Genomic DNA, 16,867 nt, shown 5'->3' with positions numbered 1-16,867 from the left:
GGAAGGAAGGAAAAAGGGAAGGAAGGAGGGAGGGAGGGCAGGAAGAAGGAAGGAAGGACAGAAGAAAGGAAGAAAGGAAGGTTGGTTGCCCTACTCTCCCTGGTCTACATAGGAATATTTGTCTTTATATACCACAGGGATCTGCCTAGTAACGTCAGAAATATTGCATCTAATTTCTAGAAAATGTCATTACAATCGTTGTTATGTTTCTGTTATGGCCTTTCTCCTGCTCTGGTTGTACTGTCAAGTCTTTGATAGAATGAGTCCATAAGCCTCCATCTTCAGCTGGTCAGACACTGTGGATGACCCTTATGGACTCTGTTAGAATCTGCACTCACAGACCCCGGCCCTGCAGATGCTCCAGTAGCTTTACTTGGGCTCCCACTGAAGAGCAAGCCTCAGGTAATGCTGCCATTTAAGAAGGGTCCTCTGGTGATGACTTTCCTTTATGGATGTGACCACAGGAGAAGGCCAGATTTTGTGGGAGATGGCAGAGCTGTAGTTAATGTGCTGGACTCTGTCTTGAAGGTTTTCTTCTATATGTTCATTTTGAGATTTTTCTTTTTAGCTCTGGTAAGAGCAGAAATGTATTGCAAAGCATTTTATTATGGAAACTAACTATTCTATAACTCAGAGCCTTGGAGCAATTTTGCCTTCAACTTCAAATTGCCTCAGATCTGGCAGTTTGGGGTATGGTGCTAAAGGACAAGCCAAGCACACTGCTCTGATGAAAAATAATCAAAAAAAAAAAAAAAAAACCCACCTTCCTGTGGTGGTGGCCATTGCTATTTTCAAAGGTAAAGCATAGAAGAGGTGAGAAGAAGCAAGGCCCCCTGCTTTATGAAGCAGAGAAGGTGCTAATCACTTTGGTAATCATGAAGAGAATGTTCAGGGCCTCAGAAGTCACTCAAGGAAAATAAGAAAGCTGGAAACAATTACCTAGACACCAGAGAGCAGGCAGGGTAAATTTTCAGTCCACTGTGGCTACTTGCAAACCACTCAATCTTTTTATTATGCTGATGGCTAATAACTGTTTCAAAATCCTCAAATGAAAGCACAGTACATTATCCTAGTCTCAGAACGCATGGAGACATTAGAAGTTCTAGAGAAATTTAAAAGCAAATTTTTCTTGTGCTCCTTGGACTTACTCCACCTGTAATTTTCCTGTGAGCAAACTGATTCTCAAGATGAATCAAGGAAACCTAGGGGTCCTCCACGGACTTCTAGGTTACAGGTCTTAGGAACTGCAATAATGGTTTTATTTTGTTTAGCTTTCTCTTTCCAAGCACTCTAAAATGAAACGGGTCATTGTCAGCATGTGCCAGTCCACACGGCACAACAAACACATCATCTCATCTCAAAGCATCGACTGGAACTCAGAGTCATGAGCAAACTGCTCAGGAGCAGTGGGGAAAACAGAAACGGGGGTTATCTGGAAGCCCCCCTTTTTATGGAAAAGTGCCTTTCATTTAAGTTGTAGATCTTTTTTTAGTATTTAATATTTGTATGTGTGCATATGTATGCATATTAATATATGTGCACGTGTGTATACAAGAAAGAAAGAGAGGAGGGGACGGAGACAGGACAAGATCGTCATTTTTCTCTGCCACTCATCTTCAGTGCAGCAAAATGGGACAGTGTGAACTCCAGATACCTCCTCCTCCTCAGCTTTGCCAGCCTGGGCTCATGCGCATGCCTGCCGAGGACCAAACTGGGGTCTGCGCTTGCACAACATGCATTTTATCAATGGAGCCATCTCCCAGACACAGCTGTGATTTTATATTAACATCCTCTGTCTCCAAAATATCATCAGATGGAGGTGAGTCATTTATCCAAGAGTTCAATGATCATGTGGATGTTTCATGTGTACAAATATATTGTTAAACTTAACGTTCTTGTTTCTCAGGTTGGTAGAGACAGTCCTCAGAATGACTGAGTCTTTGATTCTCCTTAACACTGGCTCCTAAGTCCTTCCCAGCCAAGCCCATCCGCACAAAGACATTGAAGAGAGTCAGACTTCACAGTAGACATTGGAGTCTCTCTGGCAAGAATGGATTTGTACCCACAGAAAACCCGCTTTTCAACATCTTGGCAATTTGATCTGGCTCCTCCATCTTTCACCATCACTCATGTGGACTGTGAAGAGGAAACCCCAACAGTGTTCACATTTTCTCCCTCTTTGCCTCTAAGTCCACATGTGGTCGGATTCCCTGTTAGCGTTGACCCTTAAACACAAGCCTTTAAATATTACCCTAATTTTTAAGAATTTTAGAAAACATGTTATTTGGCACTAGGTAAGTGAACAATGGCCCTGAACATTCTAGTAGAAAATTCCCATTTTAACAAATATAGTTATTGGGGGGGGGGGATGAAAAAAGATTTACCACATCAAATATATACCTGAAAACATAACATAAACATTTTTCATTACATTTCAACTACTAAGGTGGACATCAGAAGGTTAAATATTTTTAAATTTATCTTTTTAAAATAAATGTGAATTTAGACAGGTTTCAAGCCTAAGAATATATATTGATTTGGGAGAATCTCCAAAGATTACCCCCCCCCCAATTTTTTTACCACCTAGAAAGGTCAAATCCATTTTGAATCATACTCATCAAAGTTGGGGTTTTAATTGAGTGGTTGTAGTTTCTAATTATATTTGGATGTGAACCAAATGAAGATATTTGTTCATTAAAACCAGAGAAACCATATTTTACTTTGACTGAAAACAACACTTAAATATTAACTCCCGCTGATATCAATGGGAATCCTGAACAGAGTTCAAGTACAGTCTTTGGCCCTGGCATTAATCCGAAATCTTTTGAAATGAGAAATGATAAGAAGAAGAAAAAAAAAACTTACGGGAAGGATATTACCCAAACGGTAATATCCCAGACTCCATTGGCTCAACCTGCATAAATTAAACCCCATTGGTGACTGAGTCTAATTCCCAAGAGAAATTAGAAAATACAGACATGTATGCGCCTGTGTGGATGTGTGTGTGTGCACAGCCATACACATGCATGCTGCATATGGAGTCCTCAGACAGACAGAATGACCTGAGTTTACATGTAAAAGCATTCACTTGTCTTTGCTAGCCACAGTGACTGGGAGCTTTAAGATTTCTCACGGAAACCAAAGACTTTCTTATTATCATCCGCAATTGTCCGCGGGTAACCGCACGTTCATTTGAATTCCAGAAAGACTGATCTTGTAAAGAGAACAAGATGGGCCCATATTAAAACTTTTAATGACTTTAGTAAAAAAAGGTGGAACTTTGCAGCCAGCTGGCTCCGTACGAAAGCCAGGCAGCTCAGCATGAACTTAAAGCTATCTTAACATAAGGAGTAAGTGCCAATAATTAGCATATGTAGTGCGAACAGGTTTGCTGGCACAAGCAAGTGAAAAACTCCAAGGTAAAGCTATTATTAGGGAGTAATTAGCTCTGTGAAGTAAATGAGTGGAACAATAGCTGCCAGCACCGACAATATGGCTAACATCTGACTATGTGGAAGATAACATTGTGAAGTATTGCTCCCTGAGCTAGAATCTGCTAATAACCATATGTTAGTGTAATTAATGCAGAGTCTTCCTGACCTGTTGTCACATAAGAACAATACATTCTTGGAAACATTCAAACAGGCAGTCCCACACTCTGGGTAAGAAATAATTGTGAAAGTTGCTTACAAACAACTCCCCCGCTTTTTTTTTTTAAAGGAAAATTTCTTGAGTAAAAAACCCAAAGGACAGAGAAGGAGATGCCATGAAGATCACTCCCTCATCTGACACCCCAGACACAAGAAGGTCCTTGCACCGGAACACCTCCTTCAAGGTGACTGAAAGCCGTGATGTGTCCCTCTCTCACTCTTCTCTGTCCATCTCTGTCTCTCTGTCTCTGTCTCTGTCTCTCTCCCCCCCTCTCCATTAGCCCTACCCCTCTCTCTCTTCAAAATGCTTTAATTTGAAAATTACATCAAAATCATTTATTGTTTCAATACTATCAAGCCCCATTGCCTCTCAGCTCTAGACTGGGGAGCAAGGGCTGGTCCTCACCCACCCTTCCACCCTCTGTGGGTATTCACAGGAGCTCTAGTGTACTACTTTCAGTAGGTGTTGGTTAAATTTTCAACCTTTTTTGGAGAGTATTGTCAGTGATTTCAAAAACGCAAATCCAAATTACTAAAGATGGCCTTGAACAATACCATGATGATCAGACAGACAGAACTATATGGCTTCCTCACTGAACACAATGTTCATAGACTTGCTTGGGATATCAGTTGGTCTCTTCTACTTCCTCTCAAACTACCTCGTCATCATCACCTTCTAATATTTTTGCAGCTATATAAAGGTTTCATTATGCTAAAAGTGCATTCTTAATTCATTTCAGAATATGGTTTCTGTGTGTATGATTTCACTGATGCCTATTTTGATATGGCCACACCACTGACAGCCACAGTTCTCTTTGGCTTGAACTCAATACAGAAGAAATTGGAAATCGCCATTAGAAAGTGCAAAATTTGCAAGAATCAATTCTTTCCCCCTACTCTGTCAATTACTTATAAATGTTTTCCTGAGAATTAAGAAAGGCATTTTATAGAGTCACGCCCTATGGTATTGAAAGGGCTGGATCCTGCTGAGTGTTCCTTTCTACTAGTGTGTCCAGTTTGACAAATAAGACAGAGAAAAGTGTTTAGAATGGCATCTGGGAGGTTACCAGCAGCAAACACATTTACTCAGTTGACAGGACTCTAAGGACCACAGTACTCTGTGAAGGTAACGAAACGATAAAATCACTGTTGCCTGCATACTGAGCTCTGTAATACACACATACATACATACACACACACACACACAGAGAGAGAGAGAGAGAGAGAGAGAGAGAGCAACATGTTTGTATCTACATCATGTTTACATTCTATTCTTACCCTGTAAGAATATAGAAGACATTCTTAGAGATTATTAGTAATGTAAACAATGATTACTGGTGATATGTAATTTACAATGGAAATTCAGTTAAATATGTGGTGGGGTTGGGTATGGATAATGATTTCTTGTAATATTATCTGATTATTGTGCACAATTATAAAAGATAGGTTGCTAGAATTTTGGATTTGGATTAAATTTAGCTAACTTCAAATATTCTGCTCTGTGCAAATGCACCTCTTAAGCACAGCACACTGGATAGAACTGGCCTAATCTGCTGGCATTGAAAGAAGTGTGGCCAGTCATCTGGTTCTGCACAAAGTTTGATCATGTTCAAATCCAGACTGTATTAAAAATCTTGATCATAAAAGAAAGGATGAGATTTCCTAGCGGCTTCTTAGTAACTTTTGTGCCTTTGTAGAGGACTAGGCGTCTTTGGGGACTTTTAATACTTCACAGGCTAAACTGGCCAAGGGAAAGATTGCGTCTGACATGGCAGCCATTCTTCCTCTTGCTAAACATCTGTTTAAGGGCTGTGTGATCTACCTGTCAGCACCAGCAACCAAGGAGTGTTTGAACCTCCTGTCACAAGCCTCGGTGCTGGCTTGATCACAGGCTACGTGCACACTAATCACACGCTTTATCTCTCTAATGTCAAAAGGGAGACATATGTATGTATGTACACACACACACACACACACAGAGAGAGAGAGAGGGGGGGGGGAGAGAGAGAGAGAGTGAGAGAGAGAGAGAGAGAGAGAGAGAGAGAGAGAGAGAGAGAGAGAGAGAGAGAGAGAACTGGGCTGTCTTCTCAACCTGACTGTAATTAATCTTTCTGAGTGGGAACCTGCCTGGTTTGAAAAGGAAAGACATGATGGGCTGCTGTTTTTTTGTTTTTTTTTTTTCTATAAAGGCCTTATTTTCCTACCAGGCATCTTTATACTTGGGTGGTACCCTTTACAAATCACCTTAATGGTGGCTCAGTGACAGCGAAACAACCTTCAAGATCACCTCATGAATGAACCTGTTGGTAACTTTACCTAAGAAAAGAAACCAATAAAAGAGAGTCCTACAGGGGCTCCTTTCAATGCTTCTCTTTTTACCTGCATGTAGGAAGAAAGGAGCCAGGCAGCAAAGAGGCCCCTTTTCATGGCCCTTGCAAGCTCCTCTCTCCACTAATAATCTCACCGTTACTTCCCACTTGCTCAGTTGCACACAGATATATCAAGAGCTACAGGAGCTCGGAGAGAGGGAGCATTTAATGTCCCTCACACGCTCTCTCTTTTAGCTGTTTAAAGTAATGCTTTATGCATCCCGCCTTTTACTGCTCTTTCCTTTCATGGCTTTAAGTGAGATTAATGCCGTGGTCCAAATAAATTGGAATGACACTGATATTCAAAACGTAATGGACCATTCCCAGGGGACATAATCCCTTGTGTAACCGTTTAAAAACAATTTGGAATATAATAAACAAAAGGCAAAGAGGGCTTGGGGAACAGCACGAGTCAGCCATAAAAGTGAAGGAGCAAATTACAGTTGTCTGATTGTCCTTTCCCGGGTGCTGCTACTCAGTAGATCCAGGTTCTGTTGTTAAAATATGCACAAATCCCAGGACACTCAGTCAATTACTGGATAACATCTATTTTGATATTTCTGATAAATTTCTGTGCTGAGCATGGTGGTACATGCCTGTAATCCAAGCACCCAAAGGTAGCACTGGTGAGCCATAAATTTGAAATTAGTCTGGTCTATACAGTGAGTTCAAGACCAGCTATGCCCACCTAGCAAGACCTTGTTCTCAATAAAACAATATAATGATAATACTGATTATAGAAGTCTTACAGAGTTGGGCAACCTGGGCTAGTCAAAATGGAAACTCATTAAATGTATGATCTCATATAGTTTGTGAAATCAGAAGTTAAAAAGAAAAACTCAAACTATAAGAGGACCAAAATATAGCTCACTTTATGATATTCTTAGCTTGAAGAAAATTGAAAATGCAGAATGACAAATTATCCTGAATATTTTATACTAAAGAAAAATGCAGCTATTCAAAATAGCTGTAAGCTTTCATTTAATAAAGTTCACATAAACAGAATCAAAAATGATACTTTCAAGTACTCTATTGAGAATTGCCCATTTTAAAACTTTATCTTTTAAAGATTAAGTGTGTGTGTGTGTGTGTGTGTGTGTGTGTGTGTGTGCACAACTATACACAGAGGCCAGAAGAGGGTGCTGAATACGCCTGGCACTATCATTACAGGCAGTTGTGAGCCCGCTGATGTGGGAGCTTGGAACCCAATCGCAGTCCTCTGCCAGAACAGTATGCACTCTTAACTGCTCAGCCACCTCTCCAGCTCCTACTTAAAAACATTAACACATTAACAACTAAAATATTTCATATTAAATGAAAGTATTATATTAGAACTTTTGGGTCACAATACATAGCAATTTTGTTTCAATATGTGCCAGCCATGACCTATGTTCTTCTCAATATGTTTGAAGTTGTTGAGTGGGACAGAGAATATTACAGTAACTCTGTATCCACATAGCAGAGATAATATGGCTGCAAATTTAGACCTCAGACCACATAGCCATATGTAAAACACATATATTAATAATCATGGTGAGTAGTTTATAAAGCCAGGTTTAAGTTTTCTTCAGCTGAAATATAGCCTTACTCATCTGCACACAGCTCTACCCTGTGTAGGTGGAGCTTATGAAAAACCCGTTCATTGTGCTGGCAGCTATTGCTGATTGACAGATTTATTTAGTTCCTAGACAGGTGCTTTAGCTCGTGTTCTTTTATCTGAGGGAGGGAGGGAAGAAGGGAAGGAGGGAAGGAGGGAGGGAGAGAGAGAGAGAGAGAGAGAGAGAGAGAGAGAGCAGTGAGCATACCTCAGTGTGTATATATAAGTGCTTGCAGAGGTCAGAGGTCAACACTGGGCATCTTCCTTAACTGATCTCAACCTTAGTTTTTGAGACAGGGTCTCCCACTAGAGCTGGAGCCAAAGAGTCTGTTGAACTGGCTGGCAGTCAAGCAGGGCAGCTCTTCCCACCTCTGCCAATTGGGCAATGGGATTAGGGGGTGCAGCGCTGGGTCCAGCTTTCCTCCAAGTAACTGAGCTTTGGTTCTCATGCTCACAAGGGAGGCACTGTGTAGAATAATCCATCTTCCCCACCTCTGGCTCTGTATGCCTCAGCAAGCACTAAACATTAAGAGAACTCCAGCAGAAAACTGGGATGCAAGACGGCTTGCTGGCCACAGGGGACTGCAGAGATTCTGTCTGTCGGACCGTAGTTTGGGGCCCCGGGCAAACTGGTCTGACTCACAGGATTGTAATTCAGACTATGTTTCAGGGTACAGTTTGGCTTCAGGGAGGACACAGTCCAGTGGGCCTGTACTGAGACACAGACATGGGCCTCTGAAGGAGTGTTCAGGATAGAATAATGATGTGACAGGACTATTTGTTTAAATCCTTAATGATCTGTAAGATTGTTTCACTTTCTGAGCCTGAATTTTAGTTTTGGTTTTGGTTAACCTAATTTTGAGATAACAAAACATATGCCTGTTTACTGAAGGTCACTGTTAGCTGGCTATTACTTGTGTTTCCAGCTTTCTGAGTCATGATACAAGCATTTCAAAGTGGGCAGATGACAGTTCTTAAGGAATCACCCAAAATATTAATTTGTACTTTCTTAACTGCCCTCTCCCTGCCCAGACAATGGAAATATGGCTGATTGTGATGACTCCTGATTGGACTAAGACAGCATTGATTTTTGGACTGTAACCTTCTGTTACCTGTGTTAGCTCTTGTATTGAGAAGGAGGGACTTTGGGCTGATTTGAACAGAGGTCTGTACTGAGCTATTATTACAGTCTTCTCAGGAGAGGTTCATATGTACAGGTTGGGACAATACAAAGATGAGCAGTCCCTGAAGTCTCCTTTGGAGGGGAGGCACCAGATTGCTTAAGTGAGTGTAGTACAAAGTTTGCCACAGTAGGATGAGGTAAAAAGCGGAGAATGCTATGAGAGGGCATGCAGATGTTTGAGGGGAAGTGAACATCTGCAGTGCTGTTATTTGGGGGGAAGGTGGCTGTAAACCTGTGATTTCACAGCTTGAAAGGCTGGGGCAGTTGGAGTTGAAGGCCAGACTGAGCCACTTTATAAGATTGCTTAATGAACTGAAAGAGGAGAAAGCTAGCCTGACAACGGTGTACACAACGGACTTGACAAAGTCAAAACAGTTCAGCATTCACTGCAGAGGGGTGGCTATCTGACCTGCATGTGGGCAGCATGTGCAAAGAGAAAAGAATGGGTATGGGCCGACAAGTTGGCTCAGTGGGTGCAGTGACGGCTGCTAAGATGGACGATGACCTGAGCATAATTCCTGGACCTCATGGTGGAAAGAAACAGTGAGTCCTGAAAGCTTTCCTCTGACCACATTTGGCCTGTACCCCCCCCCCACGCATACAAATAAGTAAACTAAAAAAATTATCTGGGGTTTGACAGAGGTGAAATGAGTGTACCCATAAGGTTACTGAAAATGGAGCAAGGCACAAGTCACTGTGGACTGGGAGCCTAGTGATGAAGTCACCTGTCATTCCTGGACCATGGACTCTCCAGATTAGGATGTCCTTGAATCTGCAGCTGCTACTTGAGACAGTAGGAAGCCTTGGTGCACCTACTGTGCTGTGCTTCTCAACCACTGGGGCCACTGCCGAGGCCTGTGAGTGCCTTGCATTGACTAAAATTGAGAACTGTTCCCACAGAGCTGCAGGGTAGGGAGAAGCAAAGGGATGTGGGCACTACCACCAAAGATCTAAGTACCGAAGTGTCTGGCAGCGGATTTAACAAGAAAATGTAAAAGCTGCTAACACAGTCATACCCCTGTGGTTCAGACATATCAACAAGTACCTTAAGGAAAGCCACAGTCCTCCAGGGCTACTTGGATTAAACAGTTGCAGGAGCTCAGAAGACAGGGCAGGAGGGGCGCCGATTCTCGAGCCGCCAACTAAGCAGACTTCCTCGTGTGGTGTGTTCCTGCTCAGGGCTCCCAGGCTGTGGGCAGCACTACACGTATGTGTGGGGTGGTGTCTGTGGGATCTGTATAAGGCATGTGTCTAACTCACAGTGGGAAGTGCTGTACCTGGCTAGAGTCAGTACAAGCTGTGCACTAGAATTCCGGATGGAGTGCTGGGGTGGGAAAGCAGGGGAGGTTTGGAAAGTTTCCTACAGCATAGTCTTACCTGTTGTTATCAGCACTGAGGATTTTCCTCAAAGATTTATTTCACTTTTTAACTACATGTACGGGTGTGTTTCTGACTATGTGTATGTGGCAGAAGACAGGGTCAGATGCTATGGAGGTGGAGTTCCAGGTGGTTATAAGGCTGGCCATCAAGGTGGGCGATTTAAGTCAAACTTGATGCCCAAGTGGCAAGTGCTCTTAACTGATGAGCCATCTCTCTGGCCCAAATACTAATAATTTTATTGTATTTTTTTTCTTTTTCTGAGACACTGTCTCTTTATGTAACCTCGGCTGGCCTCAAACTCTCTATGTAGTGCTGTGGAATAATCCTTCTGTACACTGTGAAGATGTGCTGTTCTCATTGTAAATAAAAAGCTGATTGGCTGATATGGTGATATATTGTATCAAATAAAGCTTGCCTGAGGATCAGAGGATAGAGCCAGCCACTAGATTAAACTTAGAGGCCTGGCAGTGGTGGCACACATCTTTAATCCTAGCACTTGGGAGGCAGAGATCCATGTGGATCTCTGTGAGTTCAAAGCCACCCTGGACTACATGAAATTGATTCAGTCTAGAAGAGAAACAGAGCCAGGCAGTGGTGGCACACACCTTTAACCCCAGGACTTGGGATCTCATGCCTTTGCTAACAGTATTTGGGAAGCACACACACCATCAATCCCAGAACTAGGAAGGAAGTGAAAGGTTGGCAGAGAAAGGCATATTAGGCATGAGGAGACAGGAACTGGGGCCCCCTTTTTGGCTGAAGACTCAGAGGCTTGCAATCTGAGGATTCATGGAGATAGGATCTCGCCTTCCTTTTGGCCTGAGGATTCAGTAGTGGTGAGAAATTTCTCTAGTGGCTTGTTTCCTCTGATCTTTTAGCATTTACCCCAATATCTGGCTCCGGGTTTTTTATTAGAAGACAAATTAGGACTCATGCAACAGGCTGATGGCTAGGCAGGATTTGGGGGGCAGAAAAAAATGCTAGGAAGAAGAAGGGTGGAGTCAGAGGAGCTGCCATGAGATGCAGAGCAAGCAGGATGGGAAGCACACATATGAGGTAAATGAGTTTCAGGGCAGCACATAGATTAACAGGAATAGGTTAATTTAAGGTATAAGAGTTAGCTAAAAAACAAGCCTAAGCTATTGGCCAAGCATTTATAATGAATATTAAGTCTCTGAGTGGTTATTTGGGAGCCCACAGTCCTGACAAAAACCTCTGCCTACATTGTAGTCTAGGCTGGCTTCAAATTCACAAATATCTGACCTCTTCTGCCTTCTCAGTGCTGGATTAAAGGCATACACCATCATACCCTATCCTAACAATTTCTAAATAGAAATTTAGTCTAGTACAATACAGTGTGATGTTGGAATGAATGTTTTAACATGTTCCTCTTCTAGTAGGAAGATTTATCTTTCTGAAAAAGTTGCTTGCCTGATACTCTGATGAATAAAGTCACTAAGAAGATACCTACTTTATTATAGGATGTGTCGTATGCTCACACATACACACCCTAACAAACCCACACATGGAAAAGAGGAGGAAGGTCTCCATTAGGTTGAGCCAGGAACTCATTGCATTCTGGCTTCCTTAGATTATAAATGCAAATTTTTCTTGAGAGCAAGAATGACTCTGCTTTCCAGGGGACTCTCCTTCTCTCCTTTCTCCATCATTTTTACCTGAACATCCCCTACGGCACTGTATCACTTTAAGAAAGATCTGTCACCTATGGAAACTTTATGATTTCCAAGTAGAAATAAAATGAAAATGAGAAACCACATCATGCAGCAGGGTTGGAGAGTCTTCATTTCTTATTTTCCAAACATAGCACAATCAGGAAATATTCTCCATCCTTATCTTATGCTTTGTTTTGGGTATGATTTTTATCAAAACTTCAAAATATAGACCAAGAACAGTATATGTCTATATGCAAAGAACATAACTATGTTTGGATATGTGTATGTAAAGGTAGGTGCTAAATCTTCAGTATAACATACCCAATGTTTGATCTTTGAAACAATGTATTATTTTATTTTTAAAATTTAAGATATTTAGGCTAGTCATGGAGGTGTATGCCTTTTATTCCAACACTTAGGAGGCAGAGACAGGGGGATCTCTCTGAGTTCAAGGCCAGACTGGTCTATATAGTATGTTAGATGTCTCAAAAAACAACAACAAAAAAACAAAAACAAAAACAAACCAAATCAATGAACAAAAAAAGCTCCTTGACATATTTTGAGCAATTAAACACACCTTATGGAAACTTATGGTGAGGACTTAATATAGCTTATACAACATGCAACATAACATTTATTATGTGTAAATAAAACTAAACAGAAATTTCTTAACTAAAATATCCCAGAGTAAATGTACTTGGGAACTAGCAATGGGCAGAATTTAAATGTTATACTGGTAAAGTAAATATTCCCAACTGAAACAATAAACTCTAGCCCTTACTTTTCAACATGAAGACAGCATATCTCTTCTACCTCTGGATTACTATGATCAACACACGCATGCTATTTTTATTTTAATTAATTATTGAAGCACGGTCTCATGTAGCCCAGGCCCAAATCCTCTCAAGTCCTGAGGTTCCAGGTGCACACACCTAACCAGAGGTGCTCTTCATATTTTGTTTTTTGAACTACCATTTTTAAACAAAACTTCTAGTAGCTGGGTATTGACTTCACAAGGTATTTTGAATTATCATAAGAAACCCGCAGCAAAGACACAGTGTTTGTACTTTAGAAATGAGAATGGTGAGGGCAGCTTGGGTCATAGGCTAAATGGTTCTGAACACTCTGCTTGCTGAGGCTAAAGTGTGTAGTCTCTCACTGTGCCTGCCACCAGGACAGGACAAAGCCAGTCCACCAACCACCATTGTTAATACAGTCAAAACACAACCAGTCAAGATTATTTGTTTAACATTTTGAATGAATTCATCAAATATTTTGGCATTTTATTTAGACACAGCCCAAAGTGATGCTAATTCTCTATCCAGATGGTCAGGAGTCTAGTATATGATGATAAGAATAATGAGAAATATGTAAAACTAGTACATTACTATTTGTTAATGATGGAGCAATTTGTACAGATTTCATCAGCCAAACTAATGTGGATTCAGGACAAATGACCCTTAGGCTATGTGAGTGCACAGAGCCTTGGAGCCTCAAGACACTGCAGATTACTCTAACTTTAGGATAGACCAGGAGCAAGGCCTACTTGGGGCAGGACAGATATCGTTATGGTCTTCTCATGCTAAGCCTTCACCTAGAATCCAGTAAAGAAGAGGCTGTAGGTAGATTAAGTAACATTCAAACTGTAATAAATTAATAAGTCCCTGAAGCTAAGTCACTGTGTCCCTCAATAATAACCATGCCATCTCTCCAAATCCCAGCTATACTGAAGAATGAAGTATGATTAAAAGTTAAAACAAACACATTGATAACCCTGTCTCTGCTCATTTGCTTAGTGTCAGTACTTTCTTGAGGAAGTGGAATACATTGCTGTCAAAATGACTGCAGTTCAGTGTACAAAAGATTCTAATAGCTGCTGCAGGCTGAGGGGGTGTACCCAAAGCAATATGCATACTTTCTAACCCTTAGCACTATAATTGTTGCCTTATAAAGAAATAGGATCCAGATAGATAGATAGATAGATAGATAGATAGATAGATAGATAGATAGATAGATAGATAGACAGATAGACAGATAGATATAAAAAGGTTGAGACTGAGTCATCCCATGTGGGACATAAATCCTTGCTGATGTTTTCATAAGAGAACATAGAAGGATGTCGCAGACACACAAAACAATGGGGAAAGGACATGAAGAAAGACTCAGTAACACAGTCATATGTCTGCTAGGCAAGAATCTCAAGAATTGCCAGGAAGCTACCAGGAAGGTCCAAATTCTCTGTTAGAGGATCTAGAGTAACCCACGCTACTCACACCTGACTCAGAACCCACCCTACCAACATCCGATTCAGAATCCATCTTACCCACACCTGTTCAAGGTCCTACCCTACCCACACCTGACACAGAACCCACCCTGCCCACACCTGACCCAGAACCCACCCTACCATATCTGACTCAGAACCCACCCTGCCCATACCTGACCCAGACTCACCCTACCAACATCTGATTCAGAATCCATCCTACCCATACCTAATCAAGGTCCCACCCTACCCACACCTGATTCAGAACCCACCTTCCTTCTACCTGATACAGAACTTACCATACTCACACCTGATCCAAAACCCACCTGTTGCTAGAGATTTTTGCTCTTTTGGGGGGCCTGCCACCTAGCTCCCAAATAAATCACATACAAAGGCTTACTTTTTGTGTGTGTGTGTGGGGGGGGGGGCTTTCAAGACAGGGTTTCTCTGTGTAGCTTTGCGCCTTTCCTGGAACTCACTCTGTAGACCAGGCTGGCCTCGAACTCACAGAAATCTGCCTGGCTCTGCCTCCCAAGTGCTGGGATTAAAGGCGTGTGTCACCACCGCCAGTGCTTACTTTTAATTATGAATACTCAGCCTTAGCTTGCTTAGTGTCTAGTCAGCTTTTCTTAACTTATCCCATCTACCTTTTGCCTCAGGGCTTTTCCTGTTCTCTTACTTTTGTATCTTACTCTGTGGCTTGCTGTGTGTCTGGGTGGCTGGCCCCTGGAGTCCTCCTCCTTCTCTGGTTGCTCCTAGATCTTAGCTCCCAGATTTTTCTTTCTATATTTCCTCTCTGCTTATCAGCCCTGCCTATCCTTTCTCCTGCCTCACTATTGGCTGTTCAGTTCTTTATTAGACCATCAAGTGTTTTACACAGGCACAATAACACAGCTTCACAGAGCTAAACAAATGCAACATGAGCAAAAGTAACACACCTTAAAACATTCTACTACACCCACCCTATCCATACCTGATCCAGACCCACCCTACCCACATCTGATCCAGAATCCATCCTCTCCACACCTGATCAAGGTCCTACCCTGTCCACATCTGATCCAGAACCAAAAAGAAATAAATCTCCATTGTTGTAGCCCACCTAGTGTGAGATCACAGACAGTGGAAGGCCCATGAAGCTATCATAAGAGTAGTTCTAACACCACTGAATGAGAATGTTATCCCACTAACACATTGCAATCAGGAGGGGTGTTCGGAGAACCCACACTATGCCTGCAGCTCTGGGGGTGCTTCAGGGCACTGATTGTTACAGCTCCCCAAATGCCCAATGCTGCTGCATTACCCCAGACTAATAAATATAGGAAGGATACTACGTGTGCTTGTGTGTGTGTGTGTGTGTGTGTGTGTGTGTGTGTGTGTGTGTGTGTGTGTAGGGGTGTGTGTGAATACACTATCCTGGAACACTTTTCCTTGTCTGTAGAATGTGAGCTATAATAGTGTTCTTATTTAAATAGACTGCCTATTATTTTCAGGTACTTTTGGTATACATGTATGTTCATCTGTCTTACTGATTTCTGAATTCTTCATGGTATTCAACAGAATAAATGTACAGCAGGAAACTATCAAATGCTTTTCTCAAATTATCTTTTAAAAACTATATGAATTTATAGTCCAAGGCTGTGGGATAATTTTCATAACTAAAGTTAGAAATATTTAAATCAATCCATTTTAGTTTAAAGTAATATTCCATTTTCTATGTAAATATGCCTTGTTTTGAGTTAATATATTTAAACATCAAATGAAAAAAGTGAGAAATTGTCTATATTTAAAAAGAAATACTTATTTTTCAAAGGAAAAATAACATTGATGACTTGTGGAAATATGCCTCTTGATTTTTAAGTTGTGTTATTTTAATAAAAATGTGTATTTAAATATTAAGAAAACTTTTATGAAGTACTATGAATATAGCAGATATACCAGTATGAAAAAAATCTATATTAATTTTATGCAAAATTAATACACAGAACCATGCATGGGTCCACACACCTCAAATACTAGTAGTTGAGAGATCAAGAGTTCAAGCTTGTTCTCCATTATAGAGAAAGTTTGGAGCTAGCCAGGACTACATTAAATCCTGTCTCAAGAAACTATTTAGATAAGTATCAAAGTAATATTCCATGGAATTGTTTAAAACTGATAATTATCCCATCCTGGGGTATAAGATTTATTATTTTAACAAAATTGCATCCCATGATGGCTACAAACACACACACACTCATGCATGCACTTTTTTAGAGGTTACTCTCTTTTATTTGCATGGGTGTTTTGCCACACAAATGTCTGTGCACCATGTGTATGCAGTGCCCACAGGGGCCAGAAGAGGGCACCTGATCCTCTGGAGCAGCAGTTACAGACCATCATCAGTCTCCATGTGGGTGCTGAGAACTGGACTTGGGTCCTCTGGAAGAGCAGCCAGTGCTCTCGTCAGTGGAACCATCCCTGCAAACCCCTATAAATACTTTCTTTTGTAGCAGTTGTGTTGTTAACTATTGTTTTTTGTGAGAAAGGATTTCACACAGGAGTTCAGGCTGGCCTGAAACTCACTATGCAGCCCAGGCTGGCCTTGAATATGTGACAATCCTCCTGCCTCAGCTTTCCAAATTTTGGAATGACAGCCACTGGGCATTATGCCCAACAATTCCCTGCCACCAGTATCTTCATTTGGCACACACTGACTATGCAGAGCATGGTGGAAGGCCATGGCAACTCAGTCCTGTTTTAATTTCATAGCATATGA

At 41.4% G+C, this 16,867-nt stretch overlaps 1 protein-coding gene across 9 annotated transcripts in view; it reads right to left on the bottom strand.

Annotated features, from left to right (window-relative positions):
* Sox5 (SRY-box transcription factor 5) overlaps window positions 1-16,867 on the bottom strand; it is a 1,007,323-nt gene that overhangs the window by 164,497 nt on the left and 825,959 nt on the right. The window lies entirely within an intron of this gene.

Source organism: Peromyscus leucopus, chromosome 3 (genome assembly GCF_004664715.2).
Source record: "Peromyscus leucopus breed LL Stock chromosome 3, UCI_PerLeu_2.1, whole genome shotgun sequence".
NCBI classification, from domain to species: Eukaryota; Metazoa; Chordata; class Mammalia; order Rodentia; family Cricetidae; genus Peromyscus; species Peromyscus leucopus.
This window is presented reverse-complemented; position numbering and strand designations above follow the sequence as displayed.